This window comes from Hyaena hyaena, unplaced genomic scaffold (assembly GCF_003009895.1).
Source record: "Hyaena hyaena isolate Hyena2069 unplaced genomic scaffold, ASM300989v1 scaffold_716, whole genome shotgun sequence".
Classification (NCBI taxonomy): Eukaryota; Metazoa; Chordata; class Mammalia; order Carnivora; family Hyaenidae; genus Hyaena; species Hyaena hyaena.
Window position 1 is genome coordinate 417,953 of NW_024081349.1, and position 23,319 is coordinate 441,271.

The window sequence follows — 23,319 nt, forward strand, 5'->3', positions numbered from 1 at the left end:
TACTTATGAAAAAAGGACCTTTTATATGTGCTCACTGTAAAGTCAAACATGACAAAAAGTTTAATCACTGCTTTTTCACATTACCAAGCAATATTTATTTTGATAGAAAAACATATATCTATAAACAAGTACATTCTACAGTGTACTATCTCATCTAGGGATGAACAATTTCTCGAGTTGAACAGTAAGAAATAGTTGACTTTTGTATTCTTGCAGGAGGGGAGGTTACACTTTTGTGTTTTAACACTTTAAGTAACAACAGCAACAAAAAAAGTTTGAAGATGCGTAGAAGAGAAGGCAAGAAAAATTATGGATAGTTTTACATTCAATTAATAGAACTGGCAATCATTTTTAAGCCCTCTCTTTCCCAATGCAGAATGGAAATGAATTTTAAAATTGTTAGACATTATGTATTTTGCAAGGTTTTAATTGGTAAAGAAAATCAACCTTAAATTGTCTTTAGCAAGGCAAGTATATGATTAATTAAGAACTTGAAAATAGATGCAGACAGTGGACTTTAAAAGTCTAGTTGGTACCATTCATGGATACTGTGATTTTTATAATTCAATATTAAAATAAAATCTATTTATTGGAAATTAAGCAATTTGAATAAAAGTCTATGCTTTTTTACATTTTTAGTATTTCAAGTAATGGGTGATTTTACACCATTTCAAAAGATCAATACATATTTACTTGGTTAGGAAAACTGAAATTCTGCGTTATATATTTGTGCACATGAATGTATATATTTTATTTTTTATGAAAGTCTTTGAATCCACGGTGAATAATATAATAAAGACAGCCTGAAGGAATACTGGCACCTTGGCCAACCAGCTAAGACAGAACTTTCCTTGTGTGGAGTTTGGCAAGAAAGCACTAGTTTTCTCTGGGAGTATGAAGAGTAGGGGTGGGTGATGGGATGGGATGTGTGATGAGGGCAGGATTCAAGGGAAGAGCAACCTTGAGACATAGGCTAGACGGTGGGGGTCTGGAGCCCAGCATCCTCTCTTACCAGTTTCATCTAGTTTCCCTGGTACCTTAGAATTCCTGGGGCAATTTACTTTCACAATTGGACTATTTGATTTAGAATACAGATTTATTATTATTATTATTTCTTATTATTTGCATAGGAAAAACTGGCAGTCTGTCCAGGCTTCAGTAAGAGTTTCCCACCGTTTCCTGAATTTGACATCAGAATTTGCCTGCATTGTTACAAAAGTTGAGGGCTGTAAGAACACTGGCAGACACTGGTATGAGTCTTGGCTGGGTTTCCCTAGGTTTAGAACTTAATGTGGATTTATTAAATCCACAATATCAGAGATGAGCTTGAATGATTTAGGGAAGAGATGAAAGACAGAAACCATGGTGTTCTGACAATAATTTTATTAAAAATCCATCAATGTTACACTTATTACATGAGAACTGTACTTCACATTTGGTTTAAATCCACTCTCCAATCTTCATCACCAGATTAACTCCACAAAGATATTGCATTTTACAAATTCCAAGAGATTAAAAAGGGGCAATCAACTTTGAAAAAGAAATGCAATAACCTGACACTTGTTTTTCATAGAGGATCAGATTTTCAAAGGGATTTTTTTTATTAAGTGTCATTAGGGATAAGCTTAATATCAGGATCCATATAACGAGCCCATGTTACATCCATGTTATTACAGTCTGAAAGAGCCAATATGTTTTTGAAATGTGAACAGTTTAGCTCCGATTTATTGGTAGTGCCTGATAAATAGTCCCCAATGTGCTTCAAGATCTTTCTTATTACATTGTTTTCATGACATTCTTTTGAGTCAGGAGATTATGACCAACTGCCAATTATACTTATGTGATGGAAGACAAGGATAGCAGAAAATTATGGTACTTTGCAGCCCTAGCAAACTAAAACAATGAGTAAAGAATATGAAATCAAGAAATGAAAATTTACAGATTCAGGTAACATATAGAGTTATCAAATTTTAGAATTCAAATGTATCATAGAGATTAATGGGCCCAATTCCCTTGTTTTGCAACTGAAGAAACTTAGCTATAGAGAGAACTCTGTAGCTCATGGTGTGTGATTAGGACAAGTCCCTTTCGTAAGACTTTCATTGCTGACCATCTTCTCATTATTACTTTCCAGGTTTGGGATGAAAGTACTGAAAGCCAAAGTCCAAAAGGCTATAAGTAAATTAGACAATATAGATGAGTGCATCTGATGTTCAGATTAGACAAAGATCATTTTTCCAAGAAGATCAAGGAGGGCATCAAAGAGGAGGTAGCTGGTATATGTGTGCATATGTGTCCGTGGTTCTGTCTGTTTTTGATTTAGTTTTTAGGTTTGAAGGATAAGTGAAATTGGAAGGCAGAGGGACGAAAGGAGAAATTTTAGTTAAAGAGAGTAGGTGCACCCTGCGTGGAGCACAAATGCAGTGGGTGTGTTTGGACAAGGTGAAGGATCAGTTTGATTGCTGGATAGGGTTCCTAGGGAGGTTTAGTAGCAAATAAAACTGGAAAAGGTGGCAGAGGCCACACTGCCAATTGTCAGCATGGAGATGTGGCCAATAGTCAGCATGGGGAAGGAAGGCCATTCTGTATGGATAGAGACATTAGGTCTTGCTGGGAGAGGGAATTTGCTTTGATTTGGGGCCCAGGTGTCCCATCTGTCAGGATTCATTACTCTGCTCCCTGGCAGGAGGCACTTGCCGATGGGTAATTCAGATTTGATTATAACAGCATCTGGAAACGACTATAATTTTCTTCCTGCTTTTGATTCTTCAAACCTGGCTATTTGAGTAAATGCATGTGTGTGCTTTATATCTATATGTGCAAGAGAGGGACCCCCAAGTGAAGCCCTAAGTTATTACACGTTTGTTCAAAAAGCTTCAGTCTGTTCTAGCTGATCTCATGCTTCTCTGGGCATAGAATGCCATGAAAATCCCCACAAGAAAGTGAACCATAGTTCGTAAGGCCATATGTTTTTTGACATAGAACATTTGTAACTTCCAATAGTCCCAAGAGGCAGAAGTGTTTCTTGAAGGGTATTAAATCTATTTATCTCTGTATATCTTTGAAGGGAAAAATATTAAAAGAAGTTTTATATTGTGTAAATACTCATTAATAGCCATTTATGGCTATTACATGTGCATTAAGAATTCTTGCTATGTCAATGTACAAATTTTATATTTAGTATACTATTCTTGCAAACATTCCTCACAAGCTAATTAGATCATGTGGCAGTTACTGTAGAAAGATGGTACCTTATTTTTTTTATTTACATAGGTTGTCAAAGGTGAAGTGATTATGACTTTATGATACCTTAAGTTGTTTAAGGAAAATGACTAATTTCTGAATCAAAGAGAAACAAACTCAAGGTAAAACAATAAGATTTATTCTTTATAAGCAATGTGTCTGTCCTGTCTCCTGCCTCTGACCCCAAATTGTCAAAGATTTTATGAATATCAATTTATTCTCATTCTCTTCAGACTATTCTTTTTTAAATGACAATATATGGGTCAACTTAAATAAAATAAATTTTATCTTGCATTAGTAATTGCATTTGGACATATAATTCTTAAGGTGAAATATTTTTTATGTTTAAAAAAAGTTTTCTTCTTAATGTTTTTATTTATTTCTGTGTGTGTGTGTGAGAGAGAGAGAGAGAGCATGAGCAGGGGAGGGTCAGAAAGAGAAGGAGATACAGAATCTGAAACTAGTTCCAGGTTCTGAGCTAGCTGTCAGCACAAAGCCCAATGTGAGGCTCAAACCCAAGAACCATGAAATCATGACCTGAGCCGAAGTCAGACACTTAGCCTTTTTTAATGTTCTTTTTAAAATTTATTTTGAGACAGAGAGAGAGAGAGAATGAGCTGGGAGGGACAAAGAAAGAGGAAGAGGGAGAATCTCAAGCAGGGTCTGCGTTGTCAGCACAAAGCCTGACGTGGGGCTTGATCCCACAAACTTCAAGATCATGACCTAAGCCAAAATCAAGAGTTGGACGCTCCATCAACTGAGTCATCCCAAAACCCTGGCCAAATATTTTTCTAGACGTATTAACTCCATTGCTATTTGGGCATTGGTACATTATATTTTAAAGGTGTATTTTATTGTTCTGTGGGATGGTGCACCTCCATGCTTGCATGTAACTCACGTTGAAATAGTTTGCAAATAACTAAGAATCAATTTAGTCCCAAATGTTTATTTCTAAGTTACAGATGTTTTCTTTCTTCATTTTTCTACCTTAGATGGATTAGATTCCTTTTTAACTTTATAAATGGAGTTAAATAAATAAACGTTTCCATTGGGAAAATTGGGAAAAAGATTTTCACCAGCTGCAAGCTTCACTGCATTGGTAAATTTATGTTTATTCTGTAGTAAAACAATAATGCAGGGCCCTGGCCTGAATTCACAGCTAAAATTTAATCTGTTTAATTGGCCAAGTTCAGACTGAGGTTCTTCTGTCCTCATAAAACTGTACTCTGGCAGTTTACGATTCTAACAAACCTCCAAAAGTGAGTTACGGTTTGGTGCTCAAACTGGGAATATCCATAGGATTATTCAGAAAGTAATATCCCAATTGGGGGCACTTTATCTTTTTACAATGGGATATTTAATTTTTACTGTGCCTAGAAATATTTGTCAAAGAGGTAAAAAAAATGTTTTTTCAAAGACCTTTGGTTCTTTCCTCTCATTTTCTAAGGTAATTAATGTAATAAGGTTTTAGTTCCTTTGGGGGAAAATAAAGTGTTTCAAAGCTGTCAAATGAGTTTTAAAGAGAAGTCAAGGCTGTATACAGGTTAATGAACTATATTTGAATTTAGGGCTTGAATTTTCTCCTATCCCCATGGTCAAGTGTTTTTCAGATAGATGGAATATGGACTGTGAATTCACAAATTAGGTGCCCTCTTGTGAAAGACTTTATGCACCATTGAGTATACTCTGTTTTCATTGATGCAAAGGGAAGAAAACTGGCATTTTTTTGAGTACTCACTATAAACGCAGTACTCTGTGTGTTATCAACATTAAATCATCCAATACTCTCTCTATATATACATATTTATCTATATATTTTACGAATACATACATATATACATATACATACATACATATATATATAAATATATACATACATATATATATATATAAAATCCCCTGTTACTAAAAAAGGGAACTGATTTTCAGACATTAGATAGTTTTTCCTATGTGATTTCTTGATTTTTTTTTGTGCAGTTGTGAATGGGAAATCAAGAAACTAATCCCATTCACAAATGCACAAAAAACCAAACAATACCTAGGAATAAACCTAACCAAAGATACAAGAGATCTTTATGATGAAAACTATAGAAAACTTATGAAGGATATTGAAGAAGACACAAAGAAATGGAAAAACATTCCATGCTCATGGATAGGAAGAATAAATATAGTTAAGATGTCATTACTACCCAAAGCTACCTACACATTCAATGCAATTCCAATCAAAATTGCAGCAGCATACTTCTCAAAACTAGAACAAAGTATCCTAAAATTTGTAGGATTTTCCTTTTTGTAGGAACCACAAAAGATCCTGAATAGCCAAAGTAATACTGAAAAATAAAACCAAAACGGGAGGTATCACCATCCCAGGCTTTAGCCTCTACTACAAAGCTGTCATCATCAAGAAAGTATGGTATTGGCACAAAAACAGACACATAGACCAATGGAACAGAATTGAGAACTCAGAAGTGGACCCAAAAGTATACAGCCAACTGATCTTTGACAAAGCAGGAAAGAATATCCAATGGAAAAAAGACAGCCTTTTTAACAGATGGTGTTGGGAGAACTGGACAGCAACATGCAGAAGAATGAAACTAGATCATTTTCTCACACCATGCACAAAAATCAACTCAAAATGGATAAAGGACCTGAACGTGAGACAGGAAACTATCAACACCCTAGAGGAGAAAGCAGGAAACAACCTCCTTGACCTCCACCGCAGCAACTTCTTACTTGACACATCCCCAAAAGCAAGGGAATCAAGAGCAAAAATAAACTGTTGGGACCTCATCAAGATTAAAAGCTTCTGCACAGCCAAGGAAACAACCCAGAAAATTAATAGGCAACCAACGGAATGGGAAAAGATAGTTGCAAATGACATATCAGATAAAGGGTTAATATCCAGAATCTATAAGGAACTCACCAAACTACACGCCCGAAAAACAAACAACCCAGTGAAGAAATGGGCAGAAGACATGAACAGACACTTCTCCAAAGAGGACATCCAGATGGCCAACAGACACATGAAACGATGCTCAGCATCCCTCCTCATCAGGGAAATACAAATCAAAACCACACTGAGATACCACCTCACGCCAGTCAGAGTGGCTAAAATGAGCAAATCAGAGAACTCTAGATGCTGGCGAGGATGTGGAGAAACGGGCACCCTCCTACACTGTTGGTGGGAATGTAAACTGGTACAGCCCCTCTGGAAAACAGTGTGGAGGTTCCTCAGGAAACTAACAATAGAACTCCCCTATGACCCAGCAATAGCACTGCTAGGAATTTACCCAAGGGATACAGAAATGCTGAGGCATAGGAGCACATGTACCCCAATGTTCATAGCAGCACTCTCCACAATAGCTAAAACATGGAAAGAGCCTAAGTGTCCATCAACAGATGAATGGATCAAGAAGATGTGGTTTATCTATACCATGGAATACTACATGGCAATGAGAAACAATGAAATCTGGCCATGTGTAGCACCATGGATGGACCTTGAGGGTGTTATGCTGAGCGAAATAAGTCAGGCAGAGAAGGACAAATATCATATGTTTGCACGTATAGGAGGATTAGGAGGAACTTAACTGAAGAACAGGGGGAGAAGAAGGGGGGAAATGGTGGGGGGAAGGGAGAGAGGCAAACCATGAGAGACTCTAGAATGCTGACAAAAACTGAGGACTGATGGATGTGGGGGGGAGGGGGGATGGGCATGGAGGAGGGCACTTGTGGGGATGAGCACTGGGTGTTATATGGAAACTAATTTGACAATAAACTATTTGTAAAAAGAAAAAGATAATAAAGAAAGTAACAATTTGAAAAATTAAAAAAACAAAAGATAATTTTTCCTATGTGGACCTGAAAGGTAAAGCATAATCTTTTGAGCTCCAAAGTCTAATCTCCTTTTTCCTTCATTTTTATTTTTTTAAATTAAATGCATAATGCGAAAAATCCATTCTGTTTGTAAAAAACTAGAACACTGTGTTTAAAGCTAAAATACCTTTAAAAACCATTTCTGATCCTAGTCTCCCCCTTTCCACTGCAGAGATCAACCATTGTATGCATTTATAATGTGTATTTTTCAGAACTTTAATATCTTTTACTTATATATGTATATGTATCCATAAAGATGTATAGCATGGCTTAGTATCTTTAGTTATTTTTATATAGGTAATATTGTGCAAAAAATTGTACAATTTGCTCTTATCACCCAATGTTATATATTTGGGACCTACCCATCTTGAGACACACAGATTCAGCTGATTCATTTTAACTGCTCTATCTGTGACTATATCCTATTTGAATTTATAATTGCAATTACAGTGAATATTGTGACAACATTCTTTTACAATTCTCCCTGAGCATATGTGCTAGTGTTTCTGTGACAGTGGGGACCTATAAATAGAACTACAGAGTAAAAGAGTATACACATATTTAGGTTTAACACATACTGCTCAATTTCTCCCCAAAGTGGATCTCATAGTTTATCTTTGTACAGTGTGACAGCACCCATTTCTCCACACTCAGCAACTTTGAGTCCTTGTTTAGCTTTTAGATTTTTGCCTCATTGATGGAATTAAAAATATGATCTCACTGTTGCTTCAATTTGTCTTTCCCTGGTTACTATAGAACTTAATCATCTTTTCAATGGCCATTTACATTTTCACTTTTATTTACTTTTCCATTTTTGTCCACTTTTCTTTTAGATATTTGTCTTTTTCTACTTGGATATTACATTACATATATTGCAAATATTTTTCTTAGCCCACAGTTTGTCTTTTAATATTGTAGTGATTTCTCAAACCGTTCAGAAGTTTTGAATTTTGATGTGCTCCGTTGTACCAATATTTTACATTTAAAAATGTTTTTAAAGAAGTTTTCTCCACTCCAAAGTCATGGAAATATTCTTTTATATTTTCCTCTTGTAATTTAAAAATTTTCAGTTTTATATGTAGTAATATTAGATGATTGAAATCGTTCCTGTCTCTTGAGGTTTCCAAACACTGTAAGACTAACAGTAGAGACAGACCTCTATGGAGAGCAAAGTTACTAGTTTCACCAAGGTCGAGTTCAAAGAGGGCCTGGCCAAGAGCATCTGGGTGACTCAACTGGGTAAGCATCAGACTTCAGCTCAGGTCAGGATCTCCTGGTTCATGAGTTTGGGCCCTGCATTGGGCTCTGTGGTGACAGTTCAGAGCCTGAAGCTTGCCTCAGATTCTATGTCTCCCTCTCTCTCTCTCTCTCACCATCTCTCTCTCTCTTTCTCAAAAAAATTAACATTAAAAATACTTTTTTTTTTTTTCAAAAAGGCCTGGTCCTTGGCATAATAGTCTCAGTCTGGCCCCAGGTACCAGTAAGGCTAACCTTCTTTGACAGTTTTTACCAATGAGAGGAAGACCGAATTTGGAAAGAAAAGGTATTCGCTGGAAAGTATTCTATATGCTTAGAAGTACACCATTTTGCTGTCATCCATATAGGTTGGAGGTGGTGAAAGAGATGTATATCTATAGAAATTTAAAAGCATGCTTAAACATAAAGACTAGAGCCAGATTCTTGTCTGAAGATTTCTGAAAAGGGGATAGTTATGGTAATTCATCCTTGCTGGTCATGAAGGCCCCAGAGTGTAGTATGTGTGAATCCAAAGGTATATTCTAGAAAGGCAACACCAGGGGCGCCTGAGTGGCTCAGTCCATTAAGCGTCCGACTTCGGCTCAGGTCATGATCTCACGGTTTCTGGGTTCGAGGCCCACGTTGGGCTCTGTGCTGACAGCTAGCTCAGGACCTGGAGCCTGCTTCAGATTCTGTATCTTCCTCTCTCTCTGACCCTCCCCTGCTCGTGCTGTCTCTCTCTGACTCTCAAGAATAATTTAAAAAAAAAAAAAAGGCCACACCAACACCTATATCCCCATGAGCCTTTGAGTATCTAGAAGAGAACTCCAGTAGTTCCCTATGTCTTCACCTGGAAGAACATGAAAAGGGAGACTGAGGCCATAGGACTGCCCAGCTGCTCCCTCAGCCAAGCTGTAATACACCTCCGTTGCCAGGTGAACCCCATGTGAGTACTGCAGGGAGTAAAGTTGTTCCTTAGTAGGGAGAGGGTCCTCTGCCACAGTTTTGGGAAATCAACCTCAAAGCAAACAAATCAATACAGACACATGGACTGAATTTCTGCTTCCACCTCTCTGCCACTTGCTATATGGAAACAAGCTAGTGGAGAATTTAGAGTAGAGGTAGGGAGAAGAGAGAACTATTCAACTAGAGAAAGAAAAGGGGAGAGTAAGGAGAAGATCACATCCATTTCTCTCCCCACCCCCACCCCCCACCCCATGCCAGATATAAATCCAAGAGCTAGGAAGTGGGATTGCCAGGTTCAATTTCAGGCAGGCAAACTTCAATATTGAACTTCCTAAAGACTACACTAATGTTAGCTTCTCAGTTACGATATTTGCTCCTAAATTCTGGTTTATATCTGTTTTCCTATTCTGGACATTTCTTTTCAAATCATAACTATCTTCTGATTCTGGACATTTCTTTTGAGTTCTAATTTGCTAATAATTTTCCTGTAAAGATTAATGGATGTTGGGTTTTCTTTGAAAAATTGGGGGCAACTGTTGAATTTTTTTTCTGTTAATTTGTTAATATAGGGAACCAAAATAATATGTTTTCTAATACTGAATCATCTTTGCAGCCTATTTCAAATCTGACATATTGTTAGGTATTTTCCTTAATACATTGTTTTATTTGTTAATGTATTAATGCATCATTTAGGCATTTTTAATTCATACTCAAAACTGAAATAGAACTATTCTTTTCTTGTGATGTATTTGTCCAGTTTTAATTCAGAATATTGCAGCCTGTGAGATTTGATAATAAGATTTAGTATTTTTCTAAATTCTGGATCTGTTTATATAAAAGGAGGTTTATGGGTTCCTTGATCTTAAATTTGTCTTGAGTCAGGCTCCTTTTGTAAATTACCTATTGAAGTTACATTATTTTTGTTCTTTTGGGTTTTCCATTACTTCAAGTTTTAGTGATTTATATCTTCCACGAAAAATTGTTGATTCATGTAGGGATGTCCGAAATCATTGGTACAAGATTACTGAATTAACTAAAATCTTGGAATTGTACAACTCTGAATCACTAACGGTGCCTTTGTTATTAGTTGTATTCTCACATTTTTTTATTATAATTGCCCTAAATTTGTCTTTTGTATTATGTTTTTTCAAATACTACTTTTTGTTTTAATCAATTCTATTCTTTGTTTTGTTTTGTTTTTTGATTTTGTTTTGTTTTTAAGTTTTTATTTAAATTCTAGTTAGTTAACATATAGAGCATTACTGATTTCAGGGTAAGAATTTAGTGATTCATCACTTACATATAATACCTGGTGCTCAACATAAAAGTGCCCTTCTTAATACCCATCACTGATCTAGCCTATCCACCACCCACCTCCCCTTGATCAACTCTCAGTTTGTTCTCTATAGTTTAGTCTCTTATGGTGTGCTTCTCTCTTTTTTTTTTACCCCCTTCCCCTATGTTCATCTGTTTTTGTCTCTTAAATTGCACAGATGAGTGAAATCATATGGTATTTGTCTTTCTCTGACTGACTTATTTCACTTAGCATATAACTCTCTAGCTCCATCCACATCATTGTAAATGGCAAGATTTCATTCTTTTAGATGGGTGAATCCACAGACCTTGTTGTTTCTGTTTTATTAATTTATTAATTTACTATTGTTGCATCTGTCCTTCTATTTTCTTTGGGTTTACTTTGCTTTTTCCTCCCCATTTTTTGATTAAAATATATAGTTCATTTATTTTTATTTATTTATTTTTTTTTAATTTTTTTTTTTTTTCTAGGAGAGAGAAAGACAGCGTGAGCAGGGGAGGGCCAGAGAGAGAGGGAGTCACAGACTGAAACAGACTCCAGGCTCTGAGCTGGCAGTCAGCACAGAGCCCGACGCGGGGCTCAAACCCACAAACCGCGAGATCATGACCTAAGCGAAAGTCGGACGCTTAACCTACTAAGCCACCCAGGCGCCCCTAGCTCATTTATTTTTAATACTTCTTTTTTTAAATAATCAAGACTGTATTTTTTTTTTCAATTAATTACCACTTTGTTTCCACCCTGTAGGTTTTTGTTTTGTAGGATTTTCTTATTGGTAAGTTTTAAATATTTGATTATTATTGATTTTTAATTTTATTCAGTATGTTCAGCCTCTGTGACATAATTCCAGTTTTGTTTTTGGGTTTTTTTTGTTCCAGTTAGGCTCTTGCAAGAGGGACTCTGGTAAGTTGTGCTGTAGAGGGCTTTGCACTGGCTTTTCTTTTTTGAGTGCAATCACTGACTCTCTCTCTTATAGCTTTTTTTCTATTTTTTAATAATTAAAAACTTTTAATTGTGATAAAAATACATAACATAAAATTTGGGCGCCTGAGTGGTTCAGTTGATTAAACATCTGGTTCTTGATTTTGGCTCAGGTTTGCGAGTTCGAGACTGCACTGACAGTGCAGAACCTGCTTGGAATTCTCTTTTCCTCTCTGCCCTTCCCCCATGCAAGCTTTCACTCTCAAAATGAATAAGTAAACTTAAAAGAATTACCATCTTAATTGTTTATAAGTCTACCATTCAGTAGTGTTAAGTATGTTTACATTGTTGTGTAACAAATCTGTTGAATTTTATAATCTTGCAAAATGAAACTCTTATAACCATTAAACAACTCCCCATTTTGCCCTTCCCCCAGTTCCTGCCAACCACTTTCTGTTTCTAGAATTCAACTCCTTCAGATAGATCATATAGGTAGAATCATATAGTATCTATCCATATTGTAGCATCTGTCAGAATTTCCTTCTTTTTAGACACCAAATGATCTTCCATTGTATGTTTCTACAATGTTTTGTTTATACATCATTGTTTGGATGTCTGGGTGGCTTCCACATATTACAGATTATTCTAAACCCATTTATATTGATTGTAATTATTTCTATGTTTTGACTTTTTCCTCTTGTTTTGTATTTTCTCTTTATTATTCATTCCCCTCAGTTTTTCTTTTTTACTTTTTCTACTTCTTCATAATATCCTGAAAATTTTAACATATATACCTAACTTTTTGTCTACCAACATCTAGAGCCAATCAACCAAAATTAAGTACAAATGTGAACATGCTTTTATTCACCTCTGCTTTCCTCTATATCCTCCATACACATATACACCTCTCGTTTGTCTTGTCAATAATGTCTTGAATTATAGGTCTAGATTAGTATTTTAACTGATTTTTGAAGTTTTAGAATCCATAATGATGTAAATTTATTTATTTTTGCTTATCACTCTTCATTATATTGCTGACTCAGCTTAGTTTTGTATCTCTTCTTCCTGGATTGTATCTTTTAGATTCTTTCAGGTTTGTGGGCAATAAATCTCATGAATCCATCCATATTTTTTTTTAAGTTCATTTTTTTTTTTAATTTTGAGAGAGAGGAGGAGAGAGAGCATGAGCAGGGAAAGGGTAAAGAGAGAGAATGAGAGAGAATCCCAAGTAGGCTCCAAAATATCATTATTTGCTTTTAGGTTTGAATGGTAACTTTCCTGGATATAAAATTCTAGATTCAGTTCTTTTCCTTTATCTGTTATCTGTTTTAAGATTTTGTTTTATTGATCTATTGTGTCCGATACTGCTAATGAGAGAAGACTCATGAGAATCTGATTCTTGTTTCTTTTTGAGTTTGTATTCTGTTCCTTTTTTAGTATGATTTCTTTATTCATTTCCTTCTGAATTTAGCTATGATGGGTGCAGATACTCAATGGACCCTTTTTATGTGAGATTCTGTGGCATTTACAGGATCATCCTGTTGTTTACTGACGAAATCAACTCTCTGGACTCAGCCTTATTTTTCTTTTTTTTTCATAATAGTCATATAGAGGAGGAGATCTTATAGCTTTCATTTAAAATTTTCAGTCATGGGGGCGCCTGGGTGGCTCAGTCGGTTGGGCGTCCGACTTTCGACTTTCGCTTAGGTCATGATCTCGCGGTTCGTGGGTTCGAGCCCCGCGTCGGGCTCTGTGCTGACTGCCAGCTCAGAGCCTGGAGCCTGTTTCAGTCTGTGACTCCCTCTCTCTCTGACCCTCCCCTGCTCACGCTGTCTCTGTCTGTCTGTCTGTCTGTCTCTCTCTCTCCTAGAAATAAATAAAAATTAAAAAAAAAATTTTTCAGTCATGGTATAATAAAAGATTCAGTAGTTTATAAATAACAAACACAAATCCAAATTGTGTTTCTGGCAAGTGAAATAATTTCAAGTTACTTGCTCAGATGGCTAAAGCTTTTTATTATTATTTGTGGAGACTTTGATTTTCCATGTATCTAGTTTCCAAATAGTCCCTCCTCCCCTCCCCCCTTTTTCCCTCTGATGAGAACCATCTCCTTAAAGTGCTCATTTCCTAGAGATGTCTCCCAGGCCCTAGAGAGGACAGAGTAAAAACTTTATCTCAAAGGCACAGAGAAAGGATGTAGTTTCCCCCAAGAAGGAGTTTTGGGGCATAAGTAGCCTATTATCTGAGGTCTAGGGTAATTACTATGTAATTTACTATGTAAATTTTCCTTTTTTTTCTTAAGTGCAGGACAGTTCTGTTTCCAATGTCCTACTCTTTTACAATTTCTACAGTCTGAATAATATCAAAGGGCTGACTCACCCACACAACTACATTTTCTTCAATTCATTTCTTTTATAAGGGCAAAGATTTCCAAGTAAGATGGAAATCAAAAGAGTCTTATGTTTTAGATTTAGAATTATATGTCTTGGAAATCTTTTAATAAATCATTCCATAAAAGCTTCAGAATGGTTTCTTTCCTTCTAGGTATATAGTTCCATTTGACCTTATGAGAGAAGCCCTTCCTGCTTCTCCCAAAATTTCTTCTCAGGCTCTGAATGTCAGCTTCCAGTTAGCCCAACTACTAATCATAGAGTTTCCTTAAAAATTCTTCCAAATAATCTTATAATCAGGTTTCAGCCAGGACAAATAATAAATATTTCTGACAGCATTGAATTCCTCTTAAAATTTTTTCCTTTTATCTTTTAAAACAAAAGTATGCATACAAGTGATTCAAAACCAAAGCCAATAATCTTTTTTTCTTTTTTTTAGCTTTTTTTGTTTATGTTTATTTATTTTTAAAAGAGAGACAGAGCGTGAGCAGTGAAGGAGCAGAGAGAGAAGGAGACCTAGAATCCAAAGCATGCTCCAAGCTCTGAGCTGTCAGCACTTTCAATTTTGGTGATCAGAAATAGTTTCATGGAAAAGATAAAGCATAAATTGGACTGTGAGGGCTGGTAGAAGTTCAATAAGAAGAGAATAACATAAAGGATATTTCAGGCAATGGGAAAAAGGCAAGGACAACATTGAGCCAGGCATGATAAAGTTTAAGAAAAGAGACAATAAGTGGATTTGATTGAATGAGGAATCTAAAAGAATAATGGGAGTTCAGGTTGGAAGGATAAGATAGAATAAGGTTGTGGACAGCCTGTTGACTTTCAGATAAGGATTTTTTGAATATCTAGTCAGTATGGGGAATTATTCAAGTTATGGAAGAAAGAATGTCAAGATAATACTTAAGGAATATTAATCTAGTAGTCTACAATTCGTTCAAGCAAAGAGGAGCTAGAGTAGCAAAATTAGATGAGGGCTTTGAGGGTCTAAACTATGCATAGTGCCAGTCATATGGCTAGAGGCAAGACAAGAATGAAATGAATCTAAATCCAAGACACCTGTTCAGCAGAGAGTCAGTACTGCAAGGGCAGATGTTGGCAGTTTTCCAAAGCAGAAAAATCAGAGTGATTAAATGTATTGACGTTGTGTCACTAAAGGTCTAAAACAAACTTTTTGCTCATGATTCAGTGGAAAACATAATTAAAGTCAGTTTGTTTTGGTTATTTAGTTACTTTAGCTATTTACTGTTTGTCGCTGTCTATTCTTAGAACCCATGTTAGAATCATATAATTGTAAATAAATATATTACATGGGTCAAAAATGTTCTTTCTTTATATAGTCAATACTTGGAACTTTTTCAGATTTTACATTAGAGCTAATTGTCATTGGAATATTATTGGGCTAGGAAATGTTTATCCTTTGAAATATAAGTGATGTTGATATGAATATATAGTTTTAAATGAATGAATAAAGCACTCTTTATTAGGTGTGTTCTTTAAAATAAATTAAAACTCTTTCAATCTAGTTAAATTAACAACTTTTTAATTAAACTTTGCTATTATGGATTTTTAATGTCTTCCTTTTGAAAGTTCCACAGCTACTATATAATCATAAGCATAAGAAATATTTTACTTCCCCTACAATCATTTTACATTTCATGGGCCAAATTCTCCCCTCAGACATACTTTTTATAACTCACACTGAAGTGAGTGGAAATTTAGTTAGACTATCTGAGGGCAAAATTTGGAATCACATTTGCAAAGATATTGACTTTTCCTGATTCATGTTTTATTGAGAAATTGGACATTTAAATTGGCTAGGATTATCTGTAATAAAGTATTTGAACTTGATGCCATTTAGACATATTGGGGAAAGAAGAAAAATAATGTTTTACTACAAGTTGCTACTTTTCAGATTTTGACTTTCATTTCCCCTGAAAAAATATAAAACTGGAGAATTAAACACCTACATATTTTTCCCTACTGAGCTTGAAAGTTAAAAAGTATTTCAATTGCATGGGTAAAATATTTTTTATAGCATAAAATAACACTGGAGCTGTGGGAGACTGTCAGGAAAGGGGAAAGGAAAAAGGGTGGAAGAGGAGAATATATGTGAAATATTGGACCCAGGAATCCAAAATAAGTGAACTAAATAGTTTTAAGATGAACTCATATTATTTCATCTCTACATTCTCATTGTGTGATCATTATAAAGATTTCCTGTAGTTCTGTTTTTTTTGGTGTTGACCTTAATTACTTTTGCTAAATGTTAAAGTAGTGTAGTATACCCAAAATCAGTCCTATGTGGGCAGAATTCTACAAGGGATTCTGCTTATTGTGTCTTGCCCACTCTGGGCATGAGACCTTCGATGGCAAACCACAGATAGAAGTCATTCAGTTCTATTATTGATATTTAATTAATTTTGTGGGAACATTTTTAGTTCTTTTTTTTTTTAAATTTAATGTTTGTTTTTGAGAGAGAGAGACAAGAGTGTGAGTGGGGGAGGAGCAGAGAGAGAGGGAGACACAGAATCCAAAGCAGGCTCCAAGTTCTGAGCTGTCAACACAGAGCCCAGTGTGGGTCTTGAACTCAAGAACCATGTGATCATTGGGGAGCCTGGGTGGCTCAGTCGGTTGAGCGTCCGACTTCGGCTCAAGTCATGATCTCACTGTTCATGGGTTCGAGCCCCTTGTCAGGCTCTGTGCTGACAGCTAGCTCAGAGCCTGGAGCCTGCTTCAGATTGTGTTTCTCTCTGTCTCTGACCCTCCCCTACTCACGCTGTCTCTCTCTCTCTCTCTCAGAAAAAAATTTAAAAAATTAAAGAAAATTAAAAAAAGAAAAGAACCACGAGATCATAACCTGAGCCCAAGTTGACACTCAACCGACCAAGCCACCCAGGCGCCTGGGAACATTTTTAGTTCTTAATGAAAGATTTGTTTAAGCTGATAGTGCCCATCCCTTTAATGAGAATGATCTATAGTTTATTCCTCATACCAATTTATAAGTTGCTATGTTCACAATTGTCTATAAGTACTATATGTGTTGGGTTTCAGTATTTGTGCCATGTCTCCCCATTTCCTAACCTTGTGTATAAAGGATCATTTTTGGCCCTTGTGAATCCTCCTTTGTGTCTATCATGTTTGATATATGTCTTCACAATTATTCTTCCAAGTTAAAATGTCATATCAAGTTGTACCTTCAGGAACCATGCTGTTGAGTTTTATCTTTGATTATGCGCCTCCTCAAACATATTGTCAATAGACTATCAATAGTTATCAATTGATGTTTAGAAAGGCTTTGCATTTTTTCCTGTAAGCCCTGCAAGATGTTTTCTGTGTTTGTGCAAGACTATAGCACTGTCTCTAATATGACCACTCCATACTTGCATTCCCTTTCTATTTGTGAAATAAATGCTATAGTGACAGAAATACTGTTAAAACCCCCTTGTATGAAAGACTTTATTTCTCCACAAATTCACTCTGCCTCCAACTGAGTAAAAACACAGATTGTATAAGGCAGGATTTTAATGCATTAAATGGACTCATTTTCTCCTCTCCCCACCCTGAAGTAGTAGTATTAGCTACATGATAATTTTCATGCACTGTTGAATTTGCAAAACCTATCACTTGTATTGCTTATTCTTTGTTCTTAACACATTATAAGCTCTGTAAATACTTGTTGCAGGAATCTATGGTGATCTCGGAGATTTATTTTTTAAATAGATAACATAATTTGAGTTAAAAATTGAAGGAACTTCTACAAAGTTTTAAGTAAATTGGGATAATTTACCTAAAGAAGTTTAATCAAGAGCTTCAAACGGATAAAATATGTTTATTACATTAACTTCTGGAAGGTTTATTTTCTCCCCCACTGGCAGACACAGGTGTTCTATGACCCAGAGAACAGTTTCCTACAAGTTCTTATTGGAAAATGTTAGTATCCTGCTTATCTCTGTAGAAGCATCGTTGTCTTATAGCCAGCATATATAATACAGATATTAAAGATATTATTCTTGTCTTGGAAGGATGATTGGGGGCTGCCGCGTGCCACAGTGTTGGCTAATAGACTCACTTCTGGGTAATTATAGCAAAACGTAGATGGCTTGGTGAAGAACATTAAAGTATTGCAATGAAACTAAGTCCTTATCCATGGTGATAATAACAATAACAATAATTTCCATTTATTTTGAAACTATTTTGTGGGTTCTGCAAAGTTGTCATTGTGATCCTCCTTTTAGTTGTAGAGTAGCTCTTAACCTTTCCTATGGTCTCATGTTAAGAATCCTCAGCTCTGTGACTCAAACTCATACTCTAAGTCCCAAATCCTTACTGTTTCCATGACTCCTTACCACTCCAACACAGACTAGGAAGCACTCCTAATAGAAAAGAGTTCTCCATGGCAGAAACAAAGGAGGGATATTATTCCAGCAGTTGTGTCTGGGGAAGAGGTTTCCAGAAGCTACTTTTGTGGGTAGCCTATATAATTTACCACAGACTCTACTACAGTCTGTGTGATTTCTCTTATAAAACCCTTTCTGTGTGCTTCTGGCCTAAGATTCTTTATGGTGTAATTTTGCAGAAACATTTAGAATGGATGACTTAAGGGATCAGCATGATGCCAATTTTTTCTTCACAGCTGCATAGTGGCCTTCAATAAAGAGAGATGTGTAATAACTGAATTCCTCAGGCAAAGAGAACAGCAATACAAAGGCTGGCTGGCTTATAATTCACGGAGGAAACATCTGACCCAATGGCATAAGACGATCTGTTATTTTTTTTCCATATGAAGATTATTTTAATTTTTTGGTATCTCTTCTCCAGAGAATATACCTGTCACACGGCCAGAAGTTTTCCAATTTGGTTTTCCATATGTTGACAAGTTTCTTCTAATGATGGATTCAAGTTACCTTCAGGGCAAGCAGTATTGATAACTTTCAGAATAATATATTGTCTTTTACTTTGGTCATGCATACAACTTAAGTAATATGCTTCACAAATTAGGTTTGCATACAAAAGCTTAAGATCTATATAAACATACTTTAGCAACAGAAAATTTTGTTGGTGTGTTGGACAAATGTTAAGAAGGAGAAGTAATTTAATATACTATTGCCTAATTACCAAGACTTTTTAAAACAGAGTAAAACAATGTTAAGGAACATTACTGTCTTGAACTCACCTAAGGGATTAAATAAAAAATAATATTCTTCATTCATATGTAAAATATATTAATATAGTCCTTGGTTACAACTGGAAATAGCAGAAAGGAATTTTAGTATGAATGATTACCAAACTGCGTTAATTTGCTACTATCCCACACTCAGAGTAGCAGGATTCAGTGAGAAGCTTACCTTTCCGATGATGAAATACTATGTGAAACTTCAAGCTGCCAAACATGAGAAAGAAACCATAGAGAGGAGACCTTATGGAGACTCCAATTCAGTGGGAATTGTATCACTGATTGAGTGTGTGCCCCTTTTTAGTGAGAGGTTCCCAAGACATCAGCACTCAAATGTGATGCTTATTTGAAATAACATTTTTAAGGAAAAGGATGGTTCCTGCCTTGGTGCTAAATAATTAGTAAGACATTATAATAATAATTATTATTATTTTGCTTTCTATGTAGTTTCAGAGAGTTTATAGAAAATGATCACATTCAAATTTCTTCTGACTCATTTGGAATAGTGTGTTATGAAGGTGCATCCCCGCCCCCCCCCCCACTGCTTTTTTATAATACTTCAGTCCTGAAGCCACCATTTTATTTCAATAAGGGAAAAGAGAAACCAGGAGAGCAAACTATGAGGTTCTGACAAACATAGGAGCATCGGTCATTGTTTTTTGAGTAATTAGTGATTCTCCTTAATATTATCACTTCTATGGATTAAAAATATGTGAATGACCTAGGCTGTGGTTATAAATAAGCCAAGCTTCAAAATATCTACCAGGTTGAGGGAAGCTTTTTGAAAAAGCAAGGTCTTATCTCACAGTCCCTCTCTGCAGAGATGTCCTTGGTCATGTCTATCTTCTTTTAGACACAGTTGATTGAACCTAACTGGAGCATCTGACAACAGAGTAAGCATTTTATGGACTGTGGCCAGTCAAATTTTCTGCCCAGTTCTAGAGGAAGACTTGAAGGGGCATTGGCAAGGGAGGAGAGAGAGATGGAGAGTTTCTCCTCTCTTGAAGCTTCTTGAGAAGAGTAACTGGAAGGTGAAGCCAACTGAATTAGCAGGATACAGAATCAAGGACATAGGAATCAGCCAATCCTGGGTTTGAATTACCTCCACCACTTCATGGGTGTATGAAATTGGCTATGATTGATCACCTTTCTGGGATTCAGTTTCCTTATGTGTAAAATGGGGCTAATAAAATTTACTTTGCTAGGCTGTTATGGTAGGGCTGTTAGGGCTTTAAGATAATGGTATGAAGAAGCTAGCCCAGTTTCTGGTTTCTGCACTAGGCTCAATGTATGGAAACTATTATCCTTCTTGGTGGAAAAGTGAGGCTCCTCTCACTTTTCTTCAGCTTCCTGTTACCTTTCCATACTCGGCTCCATTAACAGCATTGACTGTTGGTGTAAGATGACTACTGATTTATCCTTTGGCTTTTTTTTTTTTTTACAATGTTACTCTAGTCTCAACAACTCAACAACTTCCAGGTTTTTTTGGGTTGCTGTTTTTTTTTTTTTTTTTTTTTTTTTTAATATCTACACTCCATGTGGGCCTCAAACTCAACCCCAAGATCAAGAGTTGCATGCTTTACCGACTAAACCAGACTGGTGCCTCTAGGTTTTTTTTTTAATTAAAGGACTTTATGATTATATTTTGGTACTGCATACAAGTCTTTGGTATCATCACTTAAAACCAAGAAATTAAGGAAAATTAAATATGCAGGCTTTTTCACGTTTCAGGGTCACCTTTTCATGGTGCTATTGATACAACGTAATCAATGCTAAGGAGAAATGATTTTAGAACAAGAATCCAACAACCTCACTGTGGATTTTATTTTCAAGGTTTTTGTTTTTGTTTGAATAACAACAAATAAATCTTTATTCTCTTCTGCTCAAGAAACTTGGTTTTATATTTATTCACTACAAAATCCTTCTGACTCTGAGAATGCTAAAGACAAATAATCCTCAGTGTTTTTTGTTTTGTTTTTTCTATCAGGCTTTTATTCTACCTTAGCAGTTGGAAGTAGTCATTAATGACTGACACAATCAAGACAATCCTACAGTATGTGTGGTAAAATAATTAATATGGAATTATAACTCAAGTCTTTCCTTAAAATGAACAAACAAGGCCTGCTCCAGTATACAAGTTTGAATTCAATAAGTAGAGTTGACTTTAGCCATACCCAAGAAGAAAATTTCCTCCAGACCCAAATTTGAAAGTAAGGGAAATGTTTTCTTAGAGTCATTTCTCTTGGGCCAAAATAGTGCAATATTTTCAAGAATAAGTAAATCAGGTGCATGGCAGTACTTTGATGTCAATATTTTTATTTTCTTACTTAGTTTTTAAAGACTGGGTTTAAACTCTTGATATAAAGCAGACTTTTAATTTCCCGTTTTTCAAAGATGATACTGAAAGGTCACTTTCTAGCTTTTAAAATTCTAAGAAATGAGTCATTGTACAACTACTGTCTTACAGGCTTCAAAATCAAATTTCCGGTCAGTATTATGCATTTTGATTTGGCAAACATGTATCCTTTTTTATGTGTTGTAATAGAGATTATTATTAAGAGCTTTTTATTACTGGTTTCCAGGTTTTAGGCAGTAGATCTTCTGAGTACTCCATCACATAGGTAAAAAGAACATTGCATTATTTAATGAAATCTGTTTCCGCCAGTTGCAACAAAATCTCTAGCAGAGATTCATAAAAGATCCGAACTCTTATTTTATTCATTTCCAACTTATCTTTACAAACATTTATTTTTGACTATTTATTAATTAGTAGAGATGCCTACATTCAGAAAGATGAGCATTCTCAAGCTGACAACTTTGTTCCCCAGAAATGTAACATGCAACCAAAAGGGAGCTATGCCAAACCAGGGTCATGAGTGAATGAGGGTTGTGTCAGACCAAGACCAGAAAACATTTCTTTTTCTATCTAATGATCAAAAGCTGTGGAAACTTCTGTGCCTAAAGAGACATGACAGAGCTTTTGACTGAAAAGCCAGTGTGGCTTGAGGGATAGAGCTCAAAGACTGGGTCTGACAAAGAATGGAGTGCCCTGGGGAAAATGCCATGGGCCGCCTTCTGGATTGTGATCTCATTCCAGCTGGGCTCAGTGGACCTGGTCTGGCCTGGTTATAGCACTGGTTTAAAGAACCCCAGGAAAACAGACTTAGTCCAGATTCTTTGGGGCACAAGTGAAATTTAGGCTTATCATTCATTCACTAGATTGAAAATCTCATATTAGCCTTAGAATTGACTTTTAAGCAAGAAATATTTACTGAATATCTATTATGTGTTTCAAGGCCATCTAATTTTAAATTCCCTTAAAATAAACTGTATTTATTTATTGATTAATCTCTCCCCCACCCCCACATAAAGTTAGATAGTATCTTCAATGATGGATCAAAGGGATCAAAACTCAGAATGATTCAGGCATTATTCTCTGATTAATGCATTGTTCTCACCCCTGACAAAGCTACCCTTACATTCTTCAAAAAGAAGATCATTTATTCTATTATTTAAAATCTCCCAGTATTGTTATTATATGATTTTAATAAAGTACTCCCACCTAGGAAATTCAGAATGCTATGCCTGATTCGCGAGTCCCTTGAGACCCTGAAGGAGCCGACACCCGTGCAAGTACAAAAGGGTTTTTATTACAAGCTCGAACAGGGGCTCACCCGCCTACCGGTGTAGTGGCAGAAGGTGAAGCCCCAAACAATAGCGAATAGGGTTTTTAAGGAGTAAGGGGTGGGGGTGTTACAGTACATGTAGCATCATCTCATAAGCATCAGTTACAATTGTACAGCAGCACCCATGGTAACAGCTTTGACTATTCAATATCTGTGAGGTGTTCATTACTTTTGGTGGGACCCAATCATGACTTTTGAGGATCCTTTGAAAATGACCAATTATGAGGTGAGTTCAAAGGGCCCACGTGGGGTTCAGGCAAGCGGTGAGAAATTGGCTAGTCTGTACAGAATAACTGTCTACAGTTCCCAGCCTTGACTCAGAACACAGGAATGTTTTTTGATTAGCTGACCTGAGGGTGGTCCGAGGATGGCTTTAGCCTTGAGCAATCTGAGGAAGTGGGGCTACGTGCAGCTCGAGGGTGCTCTTAATGGAGGCCTTAATCTCAAAATGATGTTACTTAGGCTCTTCAGGAACTGTTTGTGTTCCAAGGCTTTTCTTATAGTCCTCAAGAAACA